Below are 16,681 nucleotides of genomic sequence, written 5' to 3' on the forward strand. Positions count from 1 at the left end.
CAGGGGTCAGGGGGCTGGGGGAGTGGGCAGAGCTGTTGGGAGTCCCCCCCATGGTCCCTTCCCCCCTCCTTCCCCCCTGACCCCTTACTCACCAGCACCAGAGCCCTGGTGCTGAAACATGCGGCCTGGCCCGCCACGTTTCAGTATCAGGGCAAGGGGCTAACCATAGAGATGCTTTGGCAGCCAGAGCATCTCCATGGAGGACCCAGCCTCTGGTTGCCTCCGGTTGCCTTTGCTTTTTTAAGCTTTGATTTTTTTAGACCCGTGGATATCCAGGGGTCTAATTTTCTCCCTGAGGTACAAACCTGCAGCGCGGGGAACATTTTTTTGTTTCCACACGTGCCTGTTGCCCCACCTCAAAGGGGTTTGAGGTGGGGCAAGAGGCACGTGCATGTTCGTGTGGATGCATCCTATGTGTTTAAAAATGGCCTGGGGGTGCTTTATTTAAACCTCATTTGATGAGGTTTAGTTAAAGCACCCTGTGGCCATTTTTAAACATGTGGGTTTTTAATATATGTGACTCTGCAGCATTCTAATTAGGACATGGAGCAGACTCAATTAATTGTGTATTCTTTGATGTGTTCTAGTTAGAGCACCAATGAGCATATGCATAGACAGCCTTTATGACTATGAAATCAGTCAGGCATGGGAACAGGCTACCTAGAGAAGTTGTGGTATCTTCATGCTTGGAAACTTTCAAAAGCAGATTAGACAAACACTTGGCTGGGATGGTTTAGTCAGGGATAATCCTGCAGGGGCTGAAATAGATGACCTTCTGAGGTCCCTTCCAGACCTACTTTCCTATGTCTTCCTATTTTTATACCAAGGACTTTTTGACAATGTAGAGAAGAAATGATTATGGGAATTTTATGGAAAAAAGAAAAGGCTGTGGGACACTCATTCTATTTCATATAATAAAGGACATTTTAGAAGGCTCATCCTAATAGAAAATAAGTGTGGTCAGATGCCTGAAAGTCAGAAATGTGCCTGACAGTCAGAGATGTGCAGGTCTGTAATTTCCAAATACTAATTAAGCTGAAAAACCTAATTGATTTTCATTGCCCTAGGCCTGTCCTGATATGCACTAATTGTAGAAAGTCATTTATGAGCACCAGCTGGAACATAGAATGCAGGTTTATTCTAGCTCAACAGTTCTGTATCTAGAGTCCCAAGTGGAGAAAGAGCAGTTGGAGACCAAGCTGAAGATCATATAGCTACTTTCTCTCTACACAGAATAACTATATGGAAGAAGCAAGGGTTGTCTTATTGAGGGACAAAGGGGACCTTCAGGGAGAGAACCAGTTTTAATACAATGGAATCAGAATTAGGATAAGAGCTCTTATCTCTTTGCATGCCATTTTTTTCTCTCTCATGTTTCCTTCTTTGCTTCCTTTGCCCTGAAAAGTAATGACTGTAAGGGTCAATCACTTGTTTTACTCTTACCCTCCATTGTTTTCTGTCTTGCACTTTGGTATATAAGTCAATGTCTGTTTCACTATTAAGAGGCATAAATGTCCCTTTCACTGTTTGTAGGCATGTAAATTAGCATATAACCTCCTACTTAATCTGTCATAACCACCTGAACTGTGTTTACCCTAAGGGCAACTGACAGCAACCTCCTGCAAGTATCATCAATGTGCCAGGTCTGCGTGGAAAAAAACAACTGGTGGCAGGTCATGCTCAGCAAGCATTCCTCAAATCTGCAACTCTCTCCCTCTTCATGTATGTCGGAGCCTGAGCCTGGACATCATTTGGAACCACTGTAAGACCTTCCTATTTGGGCAGGCATTTAGCAAACAAAGCTAGTCCAGGGTATTGGTAGGGTAGGTTTTTTTTATGTTCATGCTCTAGTTTCCCTTTTAAGTTGCTTTGTTCTCATGTTCATTCTCCTGTTCTTTATAAGTTATCCTTTCTTCTTACTGTAAGTCACCCTGTGCCTTTTTTATGAAAGGCAGCATATAAATAATATTATGCTCTTACAGCCACAGTTTCACCCTACACGATAGTTTGTCCTTACTGTTCATGCTTAGACGTAACTGACTACTGTGATGGAAGAATACAAGTCCATTTGTGCTCTGTGGCAATTCAGCATTTACTAAGGATGTACACAAGTGCTGCATTAACTTACAAAAGTATAGACAATCAAAGACCATAACAAACAATCATGTAATACTAAACTGAGACCATTGTGATGATGTCTGCTGTTTGACCAAAAGCCTAGTAGTTAAGGAATTTACCCGAGACATTGAAAAACTCAATGTCTAGACATATTTCCCCTGAGGAAATGGGAATTCACAAATGTAACATGATAGCACTCTAATCACCAGACCACAAACCAGGTGAGACTAAGGGCAACTTCATGTTGAACCTATGCTACTGGCAGCCTACACCCATCAAGGAGAGAGAGAAAAAAGTGAAGAGGAGACCTGACTCTGTGGCTCAGGAATACAGCTGCAACCCTCTCCAAGGAAGAGTAAATTCTTGCTTCCAATGTAGTTGTGTGCATTTTGCATTACTGAGACATTGGAGCTAAGCTCTGTAATAAGGAACCAGAACTCTAGTTTCTCTCCCTGCCATGCAGTTCCATCCTTCGTTGGCTATAGGGTTATGCTCCCTCTTTCTTGCTTTCCTTGTTGATCCATGACTCTTTTTCGGTTGCCTACCCAGTGGGCCAGCTTCCAGCAGAGGGCAGTGGAATGTGCCCACTGCCATGATTGTCACATAGGTTGGTGTTAAAGTACTTTGCTGGGACCTATAAGGTAAGTGTTCAAAATTTATGTAGATGAGTAGAGCCTAGGCATACGTTCCATATCATAGGAGATTACCATTGAAGGATGTATCCTTATATTGCCCGTATAGATGTACTGAATGTCCAGTCAAAAGAAGTTCTACTAGGACAGGTGTGCCTTATGTAGTCAGAGGGAAGTAGGATTCAGACCAACCAAATGCAACTTAGCCAAGGTTAAAATTTTCTGTTAGAGTGAATGGAGAGCCACATGCCTCCTGCGTAAGTGAGGATTCATCCAAGAAGATATTTAAGTGCTGGCTATTGAAATGAATGTGAGAGCTGCGTAAATTCAGATCTGTCTTTGGGGTTCATGTGCTGTGAACTGCAATTCCTGGAAATAAAGGGGAACAACAGGTCTATACAGGCACAGCAGAATGCCTCCCTGCTTTAGATTATGTTAACCAGGGCTTCATTGGTAGCTACAAATTCAGTGTCTAGTGGCTAAAATAGAATTTAGGCCACAGTGTCTGCTGTTTACTATTATTGCATTCTCTTAAAATAAGAGTTTATTATAGATACAGTGAGGTATTTTCAATAAGGACAACATAGATGTGTGTTGACCACTGAATTAAAGAATGATACACATCTATAGTGATTCTGTCTCCTGTATCCACACTACAATTACCTTTAACTAGCTTTTGAAAGCAGCACTGTGCAACTTTATTACAATATCTTAGAGCAGTTCTGGAGCTCAATGACCAATAATGAAACTCATTAAAGTAGTGTTAGCATTTTTAGTGAATGAACCATTATCAAAACTTTAGGTTACCATGTTCTATAGTATCACTTAAACTAAACTGATGAGGGATAATATTTGGGTTCTGTGCAAAACAAAAACTAAGCAATCAATGTAAAAATTGTACTAATGTATTTAATAGAAAGAAACCTAGGAAATTATGAGTCACTAGTTGAGATGTCTAATTGAAGTTAATGGTTTCTTATACATATGAAGAATAATCAATCATATTAAGAATTGCACAGGAAAACTAACTTGGAAAAGTAGAAATGTAATTTTAATTGTAGTAGTCGTAGATTTCCTTTTAAATATTTTATTACCTAATAAATATTCTAAGAATGCTGTAGATGAATTTTAATAGAGTATCTTGCTGGTACTGGCCATGCTAATTTTCAAGATTTACAGCAATTACCATTCTTGGATGCCAAAAACCAGGAGTTATTTCCTGAACCTATACAGAAGGCCTTTAAAAAGATTTAACAGAACTCTTTAAAATGAAGTATCTGACTGAAACATAATTTGAACTGGATGCAAAATTAAAGCATACTGTCATTCTTGACATTCATAAAAATAAATTATTGTGCATTGTTTCCTTCTTTTTCTTATTTCTGTAAACATAGCAGAAAATATATCAATTTGGAACGATATCAGATGCCACTCCTAGAAGCCATATTTAAGATATTAGGAGGTTTCCTCAGGGCACAGAAAATAAAGACACATTCAAATAATCTATTAAGTGCCTATAGTAGCCCATTTTTTCAATGTTTGATTTATAATTGAGTAAATAGCAGCTTTATGTGTAGTTAAAATAACTGAAATTCTATTAGAAAGATGTATCTGTATAGCTTATAGTTTCTGTTCCCTACTTAAACTTGATGCACTTCTGAAATCACCTCAGATTATGTTTTAAACAGATTTATGGGAGTGTGGTATCTAACTTTGTAACCACTCCTTTGAAAATTTCAGGTAACATTTTTATTAAGACAATAAACTATGGTGATGACCTTTTCATTTTAAGTTTATTTTTAAGGTGAATTTAGCTTCCATGAAAAATCTAGGACAACAACCATAATGACTGAATTTGTGCATCTACAGAAGAGGCATAGAATAGGATGGACAATATATCAATTTTCAATTTTTTGTAAAGGTGCAATAAAAGGTTTGTCACAGAGGTGAGGAAAAAAGCAATAGGCTTAAATTGCAGTTTTAGTTTAAATTTCAGGGGAAAAATAGCCTACACAAAAACTTCCTAACTAAGAAATATGGGGCAGTGAACTGAATAAGCTGCTTGTTACTTCCTTCCTAGGTCTGGGTTGAAGGAGCCCTTTCTAGAAATGACAAGGCCTATATGTGATTCAGTTTTTGATCTACCTGTAAAGACTTAAACTGTCAAAAGACTCAAACTGTCAAAAGATCAGAATAGGGCTCTGTCATAATATCACTGTATATGGATGAGGGCCTCTATGTCCCATTAACATTCACCTGCCTTTCTTACACAAGACAGACGCCAGTCAGTCCAATTAGGTTGGCGTTCCTCTCTACTATCTCTCCTGCCATGACTTTGATGACTTGATTGAACTGGGGATGGGTGGTGATTCCATGAGCCAGAATTGACTGTCACCTGCCAAAAATGCAAGGGCGAGTGAAGAAAAGAAAAAAAAACCTCTTTGCCAAAAAAAATGAAAAAAACAAGACCTGACGTCCATTCATCTACTTTTCTCCATGAGTTTGGAGTCCATAGTGGCTGCCCCTCTTCCCCTTTTCCTGCAGTCAATACACTCTTGATCGCTGAAACCGCAATCGGGAGTTTGTTTGTTTTTCTCTGTCTTCAATAATTGGCATCCCACCAGCTCAATTAACTGCCCACAGCGGCCAATTAACACAGAACCGCTTTTCTTTTTCTTGTCTCGGAGATCCTCCAAGCTCTATAGACCTTGTGGGTCTACTGCCCCATTCCCGGGGACTTCAGTCCTGGCTGGCAGGCAGGAATTTCTCCCCACTGCCAACCCCTCCTTCTCTCCTTTACTTGTCGCCTTCTTGCCAGTGTCCCTGGCTGGAAATGGCTTCCAATTAAACCAATCTACTTCACCTGATAAGCAGATAAGGCTATGTCTGGGTGAATCAGAAGGTTCCTCTGGAGTGTGGCCACGCTGCTACAGTTGGACAGGCCCCTCTGGCTGAGGATTTTCTCTGAGGAGGTATCCTTGATCTTTCCACAGGTTCCAAGATTATTTATAAACAATATGCATTAGCAAATGCATTCATTGGCTTTCATTTCACTTACAGTTTAGACAAAAAATATTAACAAATTAATCCTTGAATTAATGGCTGCTTTTACTTGGTCATCTTATAATCAGGGAGAATATAAGTACTACAAAGTCACATCTGTAATCTTCTATCAAGTGATTTTATTACATTTTGTCTCAGAATCAAGGAAATATGCATATATTGTTTTACATGTGAAAACAATATATGCATATTTTACTGATTAATTTTAGCTGATTGATGCTAACTAGTGAAATAACCTTCTTGATGGACAGTCTTTAAGCTACCATTGCACAGATTGTAATCAAATGTGATTAGCAGCTTCTGAAGATACCAAAGAGATATGCAATGCACTAAGTAAATTCTACTAGTTCTCATTAGTGCATACCCATACAAACTAACTACTGTAACATTGTAAGAAACCATGGAGAACAGTGACACTTAACAAAGCACATGGTAGACATTTTTTGACAATTATTTCTTTATTATTTTAACCTCAAGAACTGAATTCATAATTAAACAATTAAGAACATGAAAATTAGTTCCCCTTAATCCCAAAAAAGGAAATGCATGAAAGACAAAAAAAGCTCATATCAAATCCCCAAAGACATCCACATTAAGGCATGTAATATGTTGCTATAATTATGCAAGAACAGGCATAAAAATGATAAAATAGCTATCGTTATCAGAATATAGCAGAAGGAACACTAAATTCCTTTTCTTTGAATGCTTAAAGAGAAGGTTCAGTGTTAAAAAACAACCATTAGTTTTCCACAGCATCTACAGAATTTTCTTCAAATAGTTTACAAATAAGTTCCATATTACCTCAAAATATTCTACCCTAAACATCATTCATTAAGTGCATTGGGAATTCTGACAAAGATTCTTTAAAAACAGGATGGATTCTCATCTCAGTTACATCAGGAAAGATCCATAGTCATTTTATTGACTTTAACTGATGTTCTTCAGAGTTATACTAGTGCAAACAAGGCCTCTGTCTGGTCCATTATCCATTATGTTGGCCAAGACATGAAGCATAATATTGTAGGGTCTCTTATTTATTCACTTATGTGAGAGGGGAAGAGACAGCTGACGGGGGCTTTCCCCATCTTCCCCAGGCTCCGTGGCAGGTGGGGAAGTGCCAGGATGGCAGGCTGAGGCATGGCAGTTCATGAATAGCCTTAGCTTACAGATCAGGAGCAGAGAAGGGAAGGGTCCAAGAATAGAGTGGGTCAGAAGAGAGATGGAGGAGGAAGTGTTAGGCGGTGTGAAAATCCTGTGGGGAGGCAGGGGCTGGATCCAGGAAACTGCACACAGCCCAGAAGTGGAGCACAGCTCTTGGGAAGCCCTGAGAGAGGCATGCTGAGGCAAAGCCCTGGGAGAGAGTCCCGGAGAGGCTGCTGAGCCCAGTGATGGAGCAGGAAGAGCTGTGGATGAGAGCCAGGAAGTCACGCACAGCTTGGGAAGAGAACTGGGCTGTTGGTGTGCTGTGAAAGAGGCACACCAAGGCAAAACCCTGGGAAAGTGTCCCAGAGAGGCTGCTGAGCCAGCTGGAGCAGGCGGCAACCAGCAAGGCAGGGACCCCATGGGGAAGTGCAGGGAAGGGAGCTGCATAATACCACCTAATGAGGTGGGGAAGCAAAACAGCCAAGACCAAGAGAGAGGTCAAGATGGGTGGTGGGAAGCTGGGAGCCCTGAATGCAGAGAGGACCCTGTGGAGAGGCAAAATTTTAGGCCCAAGCCAGGCCTCAATGCAATCGATAGCACAGAGGCCTAGGATTGCTGATAAAGGGGCAGAGACCTAATAAAGGGCCCGCATAAGGTGGTGAGGGTGCAACAGGAATCTGCCAGGCCTATAGAGCACAATGTGGCGAGGAACACAGCCACAAATGTATCTCAGTGAAAGCCGATCTGGCAGTACTTTATGTTGGGGTTTTTTTCTGAGTTTTCCTTATAAGAACTTCATCAGCACAAGGCCATGGCAAATCCAGTTACAGGGACATCAGCCCATAGCCAAAGGATGGCCTAGAGAGAATTGCTGGCCAAGAGGTGTCTCATCCCCTTAATGGTGAGACAAGTCAGGTGAGAAGTGATCATCTTGAAGTGGAGCCTCAAGATGACAGTGTCCATTCTGGCACTGAATGCAGTAAGAGTGGGGTAAAGGGGAGGTTGGAGCCCCATGAAGAAACTGAGGGTGTGGGACCTTGTATACTACCTGCAGGAACTGTTGCCCAAGAACATCAAGTCATGGCAGGAGAGCAGGAACAGCGATCAGCACCCGCAGGTGACACTACTTACGATTCCACCCTGATGTCACACGAGGGTAGGGTGCCAGCCAAGAAGGGACTCAAGCCCTACTGTACATACCAGTGACCAATTAGTTCATTGGCCGGGAATGAAGAACCCAATCCAAGGGACAGTATACCAATGGAACCCCAGATGGGAGCCATGTCCAGGCCAGAGGTGATATAACAAACTTTAAATCTAGTTGCCAAAATTTTACAACAAGAACAACAACAAATGGCCAGGAGAATGGCACTGGAGGAGAAGCTGATGAAGCAATAGGAACTCATCAGCCGGAATCTGATGGATTTACGGATTCTGAAAATGATGGCTGAAGATGATCTGGAAACATTTTTAGAGAGTTTTGAAAGGGCCGTGGTGGTGGCAGGCCTGGAAAAACCCAAATGGGCCATGAAGATAGGGGTGCTTCTGGTGGTACAGGCCCAAGCAGTCTACTGAGCTCTATCACCTATTAAGGCCCAAGACTATGATAGAGTCAAAAAGCAGATACTGTATCACCTCGATATTACCTCAAAGCGGTATTGCCAGCTGTTTCAGGTGCAAAAGAAGAGAGAGGACAAGTCTCCTAGGGTACTCCTACAGAAGTTGGTGGATCTCCTAGACAGGTGGATCCAACCTGCTCATGTAGTTCGAGAGGAGATCACTGATACCACTCTGCTGGAACAGTTCCTAATAGACTTGGAAGAGAACACACAAAGGTGGATGTGCCACCATTGCCCGAAAACATCCAGATGTTGAGGTTGGCAGAGGACTTTGATTGAGCCCAAAATGAGATGCCTCAGGAAAAGGGGGAAAAACCTTGGACTTCCAGCAACAAATGAGGAGATTGAGAGAGCAAGAACCTAAGTTGGATAGCCCCTTCAGGTGCAACCTGCTTCTGGTGTGGGAAGAGGGGCCACTTTGTGAGGGAGTGTAAAATGAATCCTTGCATCTTCTCATCAGAGACAGAAGGACAGTGAGACTTCAAAGGGGACCATCCAGGGCCACGATATCTGTTGCCAGTAGAAGTTGGTGGATCTAGACAGGTGGATCCATCCTGCTCAAGTATCTCAAGAGGAGATCATGGATACCATTCTTTCCAAATGGACTGCAGCCTAGGCCAAGTGACTAAGGAACAAAAGAGGAACAAACTGTCCATGATGGCAAATGTAGCTGGACAAGTGGTGCAGACCATTCTAGACACAGGATGCAACCACACATTTATAAAGGCCCGGGTGATTTCTCCCAAAGGAGGGGTAAAGGTACAGCCCATCAAAAAGATCTGCTTACATGGGCAGACATCCATCTACCCTAGACAGAGAATCCGGGTGACAATACAAGTGGTCACCAGAGAGATCCCACTGGGGATAGTGACAGACTTGCCATACCAAATGGTCCAGAGGTGAGCCCAAAATCTACAAGATCCTAGAAAAAAACAAAGACAGGGACAGCTTGTACGAGGGAATAGCTGCCAAAGAAATCATGGAGGAATTGATGGAGGATGAAGGTACCCTCTGGGACCTAGAAGCGATTGCCTGTGGGACACAGTTTAGAGGCACAAGGGGAGGAGCCCAAATTCTGGCCCATTTGGGAGACAGAGGTTGCCAGATGGGACCAGCAAGTGGTTCAGCCAGAACTCTGCAACCAGTTGCCCTTCTGTGAGGTGAGAAAGGGTCTGTTCTAACTCATCAAAAGGACAGGGGGAAGTGGAGGAGATGGCACAAATCATGGTGCCCCAATCACACTGGCTAAATTTGTTGTGGTTGGCACATACAAACCCCTTGGGTGGGCACTTGGGCCGGGAGAAGACCATAGCTAGATTAACCTGTTGGCTTTTCTGGCCATACCTTTACCGTGATGTGGAGTAGTTCTGCGCCACATGCCATGAGTGTCAAAAGGTCAGCCTTAAAAATACTCCTAAAGTACCCCTGCAGACCATGCCAGTGATTGCAGAACTCTTTTCCTATGTCACACTGGACATCATGGGCCCCATGCTCAAAACCACTGGGGGACATCAGTTTATACTGGTACTGATTGACTATGTAACTTGGTACCCTAAGGCCATCCCGTTGAGATCAGTAATAGGCCTGAGAGTGGTGGAAGAGCTCCTGAAATGAGTTTCCTGAGTTGGATTGCCCGAAGAAGTTGTCACAGACCGGGGGATAAATTTTATGTCACACTTCATGAAGGAATTGTGCCGGGTACTGTGCAGAAAATAACTGCACACATCCATATACCATCCTCAAACTAACAGACTGGTGGAGCGATTTAACAGGATGTTTAAGGCCATGCTTCAGCAGTGTATGCAGGAAGATCCATGATGGTGGGATTTACTGATTCCCCCTTTATTGCTTGCTGTGAGGGAAGCACCCCGATCCTTGTTGGGGTATGCCTTGTTCAAGCTAGTTTATGGGCATACCCCACAAAGTTTGTTGGATGTCATATGTAAAAGGTGGGAACAGACAGAAGGTGAGGGGGTCACACCAGGCTCTTGCCTGGAAGGACAGACTACAGAAAACTAATGGAGTGGCTGCAGATAACTTGAGGGAAGTGCAACAGAGACAGAAACAGCAATATGACAAGAATGTGGGGTAGTATGAGTTCCAGGTGGGGCAAAAAGTGTTGCTTTTACTGCCTAGCTCCACAAGTAAGATTCTAACCTGGAGGAAGTAATGGAGGGTCCAAAAGAGTGGGGGAAGGTCCCCATAGGACGAAAACTTACTGCAGAGCAACAGGGACAATTAGCATGATTAGTCCAGGACTTCGCGGATGCATTTACTGAGATTCCATTGAAAGCCAAAGGAGCTATACATAAAATTGTGACACCAGAGGATGTTGTAATGAGGGAGAGATAGCGATGGATACTATACCATTGGTATCTGCTAGTACAGGAAGAAACAAAAAAAATGCTGGAGCAGGGAATTATCTGGGAGTCCAGAAGCCCCTGGCATAGCCCAGTAGTGATGGTCCCAAAAGCAGATGGGACCTTGCAACTCTGCATCAGTTTCTGAAACATGAATGCCATTACACTGTTTGATGCATTCCCTATGCCCCAGATGAGGGAACTACTAGAGAGGATAGGGCAAACCCGGTTTATCTCAATGTTTGACTTCGCCAAAGAGAATTGGCAAATCCCATTACATCCAGAAGACTGACCCAACACAGCCTTTTGGACCCTGTGGGGTCTCTGAATGCTGTAGGATGCCATTTGGTCTCAATGGAGTGGATACAACATTCCAGAGACTGATAGATTGGGTGCTGGACCCACACCATAAGTATGCAGCTACGTACATCAACGATATTGTGGTATACATGGAAATGTGGGAGAAGCATGTAAGAGTGGTTCAGGCAGTCCTACAAGAGTTGAGGCAGGTGGGCTTGACAAACTACATTTAAAGTATTGTATTTATATATTGGGTAGAGAAAGAACAGAGGCAATTACTACCACTTTTAAGCAGTAGTGGGTAATCCAGTACTGGCTGGGCAGTTTATATATCATGTTCACCTATGCCTCCTGGCTTGGAGATGGATTACTATCATGAATAATGTGCGCATGCCTGAAGTGGCCATCGCAGCTTTAAAAGTTTAAAGTATTAAAATATAATCTAGAAGTTTATAGCTACATCCACAACCCAGGCAGGCTGTAAGGGCTCAAGGAACTCTCTGTCTTTATTGATAGACAAAGGAAAGAGCAATCAAGAGCTGTTTCATAAACTGTTTAACAAGAACTCCAGATGGACAGAAGTTTTGTTATGACAAAGCTCTTTTTCACCATCAGCTGGTGAATCTTGACATATATAGCTACAGAGGTGAATGAATAGCTTCATTTGCTTAAGATCTGTATTCCAGATTCCTTCAGAAGTCACTCTCAACTGTCAGGGATTCTTATCATACCCTTTCTTAACCTGGCCAGTCTTTTCCTGATGATGATATACCCCTTCATTCTGTAGAAAGAAACAAAACAAAACAAAACATTTGATACCTTTATGGCCTGTCTTTTGATTGCAATGATGATAGTACTCTTCCTGTGACAGAAAAGAAAGGAAAACAGACTAGTAATATTTTATCATTTCACCCATAATACTAATAGAGCTAGTGGACATTGTTCAGCTACAACCCACAGTGTCCGTGTTCTCTCTGCTGGGCAGAGAAATACAACATTTGAGCTCATTCCAAATTAAAGCCTTGTGCTTTGTGGCATGAAGTCTAGGCCAGCTAAATAGGCATTATTTGTGATCAAATGTTAAATAGGACTCTCCAAATTCATTTCCTATTTATAACCTGCATTCAAAACTTGTGGATGATTTTAGATTATTACAGAAAATTTCACTTTAACCAGATTGACTCGTTACTATCTGATCCTTGCCAAGAAGCGGGAATCTTTCTTTCCAGGGGCTGGATTTGCCATTGCTACCCATACATCTGTCAAATCTAGATTGAAGTATTGCAACATATGCTAAATGGGGGTAAACTATTTGGAGATTTAAGCTGTTGCAGAGGGTGTGCTCTAGAATTTGCCTTGTCTGCTTACTGGTATCTGGGTGACATTTAAAGTACTAGTTCATTCATCATTGGCAGCCATCAGTCTTGGGAGACTGTGGAGATTGTGCCTTTGGTGGGTTATTGGGTGCCACCACAGCTTCTTGAGTGGCTGAGTCCAACGTGTGACAAATAGACCCTCCAGCAAGTTGCACGTACAAACTTGATTGAGCTTGTACTGGCATGACAAGTACCATTTTGTCTTGCCTGCCTCTGATGCCTTTTCTCTAGCGCGTCATTGACTCTCTCCATATCAAAGTGATGTAAGCCATGTTCATGGTGGCTTTCCATTTGCAGCAGTCTGAAATGATTGATTCCCAGAGTTGGCTATTGATGCACAGCTCACAATGGTTTTTCTTGCAGACATCAGCAAAACGGAGTTTGGGCCATCCAAGTTGATGCAGCTCACCCTAGAGTATATCCTTGGAGATTCACCCATTGCTCATATGATTCACATGTCTTAACCAATGGAGGTGTGTCTGTCTCAGGAGCATGAGCATACTGGTTATCTTGGCCTGTTTCAGAACAGCAGAGCTGGAGATTTTGTCATTGCCACATTATGCTCAGGATATGGCAGAGACATCAAAAATGGAAACTGTTCAGTTTTTTTTCCTTCCTTAGCATAAGGAGTCCATGTTTTTCTGCTGTACAATATAGAACTAAGTATGCAAGCACTGTAGACGGACATCTTTGTTGACACAGTGAGCACTGTTTTTCAAACTTTCTTTTCAAGTTAAGCCATGACATTGCTTGCTTTTCCAATGTGAGTGTTAATTTCAGATTCCAAACCAAGATTTTGCGAGATGGTGAGTCCAACTAAGTGAATTTTTCAACCACTTCCAAGCTTCCATCATTTATTCTAACTTCAACAGGGCAGTCAACTTGTTGACCCATGAGTACTGTCTTCTATAGGCTAATGGTCAGACTGAAATCATCATGAGCATGAAAAAGGCAAGCCATGAGATTTTGCTTCTGCTTAGAATGACTAACAATTGCTGCATCATCTGCAAAGAGCTTTCACAGACAAGAACTAGTTATGACACAGAAAACTATAAATTCTGGAGATCTGGGTTGACAAAAAGACTGTCTTGCTATCTGTGATATGCTGCTGGAGTTGTGGTCAGCATAGGGACTGTATTCAGTATGGTTTCAGAGAGGGTTCCAAGTCTCAGTTGTTTGTTACTCTTTTTGGTCCAAAATATCCTAGATTTGATGACTTTCAAGGCATGCCACTAAAGCCATGTATTTGCTAGGGGTTGGGGAAGCTATGAGGGTATGTTCCTGGTTATGTTCAGGGGGAAGAAACTTTTTGTAGTGTTTTTCTGTTTTTATTGTCTGGGCTGAGGTAAATTGTTACTTTCTTTTGATTTTAAATTGGGAGGTGGCTACTGGAAATGTAATTGCTTATAAAATCATTGTTTTTTATATGCATGTACAGCAAAAGCTTTGTTATCTGGCACCCACGGGGAATGGGGGGTGCCAGATAACAAAATATGCCAGTTAATTGAGAGGCCCAAACAGGAGTCTTTGCCTGTTCAGGCTGCCACTTCTCCTGCTGTGTCTGGTGCATCACCGCCCTTCCTGCTGCATCACTGCCCCTCCTGCAGGCCCCACAGGCCCCAAGGGACAGGGAGGCAGGCCTTGCACAGCCTACTATGCCCTGGGCTGTGGGCACTCGGTAGTGCAAGCTGCTTTGTCCCAGGCCATGGGGGCTTCGCTTTTACCTTCAAAGCTGGCATACTGGTTAATAGAGCATGCCAGCTTGTAAGGTGCCAGTTAAGGCAGCTTTTACTGTACATTCTTTCTTTAAACTTCAGAATTTTTAAAGAAATAATAAAGTAAATTATTAGGCTATACCAGATTAGAATACTCAGATGAGGCAGAGGCACAAGTAAACAACATTGTGCATATGCCAAGTTTGTGTATACTTGTTGGTGAAAGGCCTATAAATAGATTCAAATAAATAGGTCATTAAGATGATTTTATTTCATTTTGGATCATCCTGTATAGTTCAGAAGCTTAAAACAGTTTTTCCCAGATGGTGTTCAAATATCAGATGTGGTGCAACAGGATATATTCACTCTAAATCTGAAAAAGGCAATTTAGGTCTGTTTGCCTGCAGAGGCTGGCACAAAAAGAATGATCAAATTGTTGGTCTGCTTAGTTGTGAAAGGCAATATCCTATCAAAATCAAGAGATCAACTATTTTTTTCTGGGAACAACAATATCTCTTTGGATGCTTTCACACAGAACAGGTGGACTGTGCCTCAGTGAAGATGAGATGCATCTTGCCAATTTGGATGAAGTTGGATTGTCATTTCCTGAAGCCATTTTACCATTATGGAAACACCAGTTGAAGCCTCATAGTTAAAGCCAAGTTAAGGGATTCATGCTGTTTATTATGAGTGAAGAGAACAGCAAAACTTCCTCAACGTGACTGCATTTATTTTTAGAGTGCAATGCTGTATTTTATATGGAATCTAAAAAAATAAAGCCATTAAACAATCCCTGAGTTAGAATCATTTAACAAAAGTAAATCATTTAAGCAATCTGGCCCTTGATGTCAGATCCTTGTGGGGAAAAAATCAAAGTAAAACATAAATTAGGCTAATCTAAGGTGGGACCACAGCACTAAAATGCATGAATCATAACTGTAAGTTTATTTTATAGCATCACTATAGGACAGAGTTAAGGCTGTTTGGTTGTGCTAGTTCGATTATTCACTCTTGATCTTAACTATCAGAGTAGTTCTCTGTCTGGAATTTTAAATCAAGTGATTGTGCTTTAAAGCAAATACATGATTGGCGAGGACTGCACAAGGATCAGGTTGATTGCGGTAAGTGAAGCATTTCACTACAGACTGAAATTGGTCTGGATTTGAAATTTCCACATTTGTGAACTCATCTTAGTCAGCTATAAAATGATAGCAATGGCAGTTTATGATCACCTATATTTGAAGAAGTTATTGCTCAATTATTTTAACATATTTTAATTAATCTATGGATTTCAGTTTTTATAGATAGTGAGAGCTGGTACAACCATGATTGCTATATGAAGAAGGCAGCAAATATTAGCTGCAGTAAGGGATGTTATCATCATCAACAATTCTATGCTCAAAAGCCAAATATGCCTTTTTAACTTGGAGAATTTTTGTTTCAGATTTCTCAACAAAATTACATATGACATAATCAACAGCTCCAACATGTTTTCCTTAGGAAAAAGAGATTCAATTAACAGGAAGTTTAAAGAAAAAGAACTCAAGTAATAATTGTCTTTCTTGCATTTCATATTGTGTTGTCTTCAGCAAAATCAGATTTCAGCTAAAGAAATGCTGGACATTTAAGCAGCTTGTAAATAAAATCTCCCCATCTGGTTTTACTAACTTCATTTTAAGCACATTGTGTTTTGCATTTTTATAAGTCTAATGGGTCCTCTTTGCTAAATTATTGGAATGATGCTTTATTTTAGTGTTACACATTTTTAAAGCTGTTATTTATGGCTTGCTTTTTCAACATCAGGACACTTTTTATGCCTTTATATTTATGGTTTATTCTGCTAACTCTGGCATCTGTTAACATAACATCAATAATATACATTTCATTTGGCTTTCTATTTCTGGAAGCGATGTTTGAAAGACTCAAAAACAGGTAAAGGGGATGGGAAAAGGAGATCAGGCAAGAGGAGGAGACTGAAACTTTTTAAGAGATTGCAAGGTTAATAAAACAAGAAAATAAAAAGGGTTTCTTGGGCTGATTTACAGACATGTATTGTTTAAGGCTTTCATACATACACATACACAACTTTGAACAGGAGTAAGCCCAGTGACTTCAGAGCATTCATGTGTTTATGCATGTATTAAGACTGGATCAGGATTGTATATGATCACATGGGCTACTTAGAGATGTTAGGAAACATTATGAAGGAACACACCTAGCAGTCAGAGGCATTGCAAGAGAGGACAAAGGTAGCAATAAAAAAACCAGTAAGGAATTTACTTTAAAGCAGCCTGAGGGGAATTTAAAGGACAATGATAGTGCAGAAAACAAGAGCTGGACATAATATCATGAAGT

This window comes from Gavialis gangeticus, unplaced genomic scaffold (assembly GCF_001723915.1).
Source record: "Gavialis gangeticus isolate Ggan-Ray unplaced genomic scaffold, GavGan_comp1, whole genome shotgun sequence".
Classification (NCBI taxonomy): Eukaryota; Metazoa; Chordata; order Crocodylia; family Gavialidae; genus Gavialis; species Gavialis gangeticus.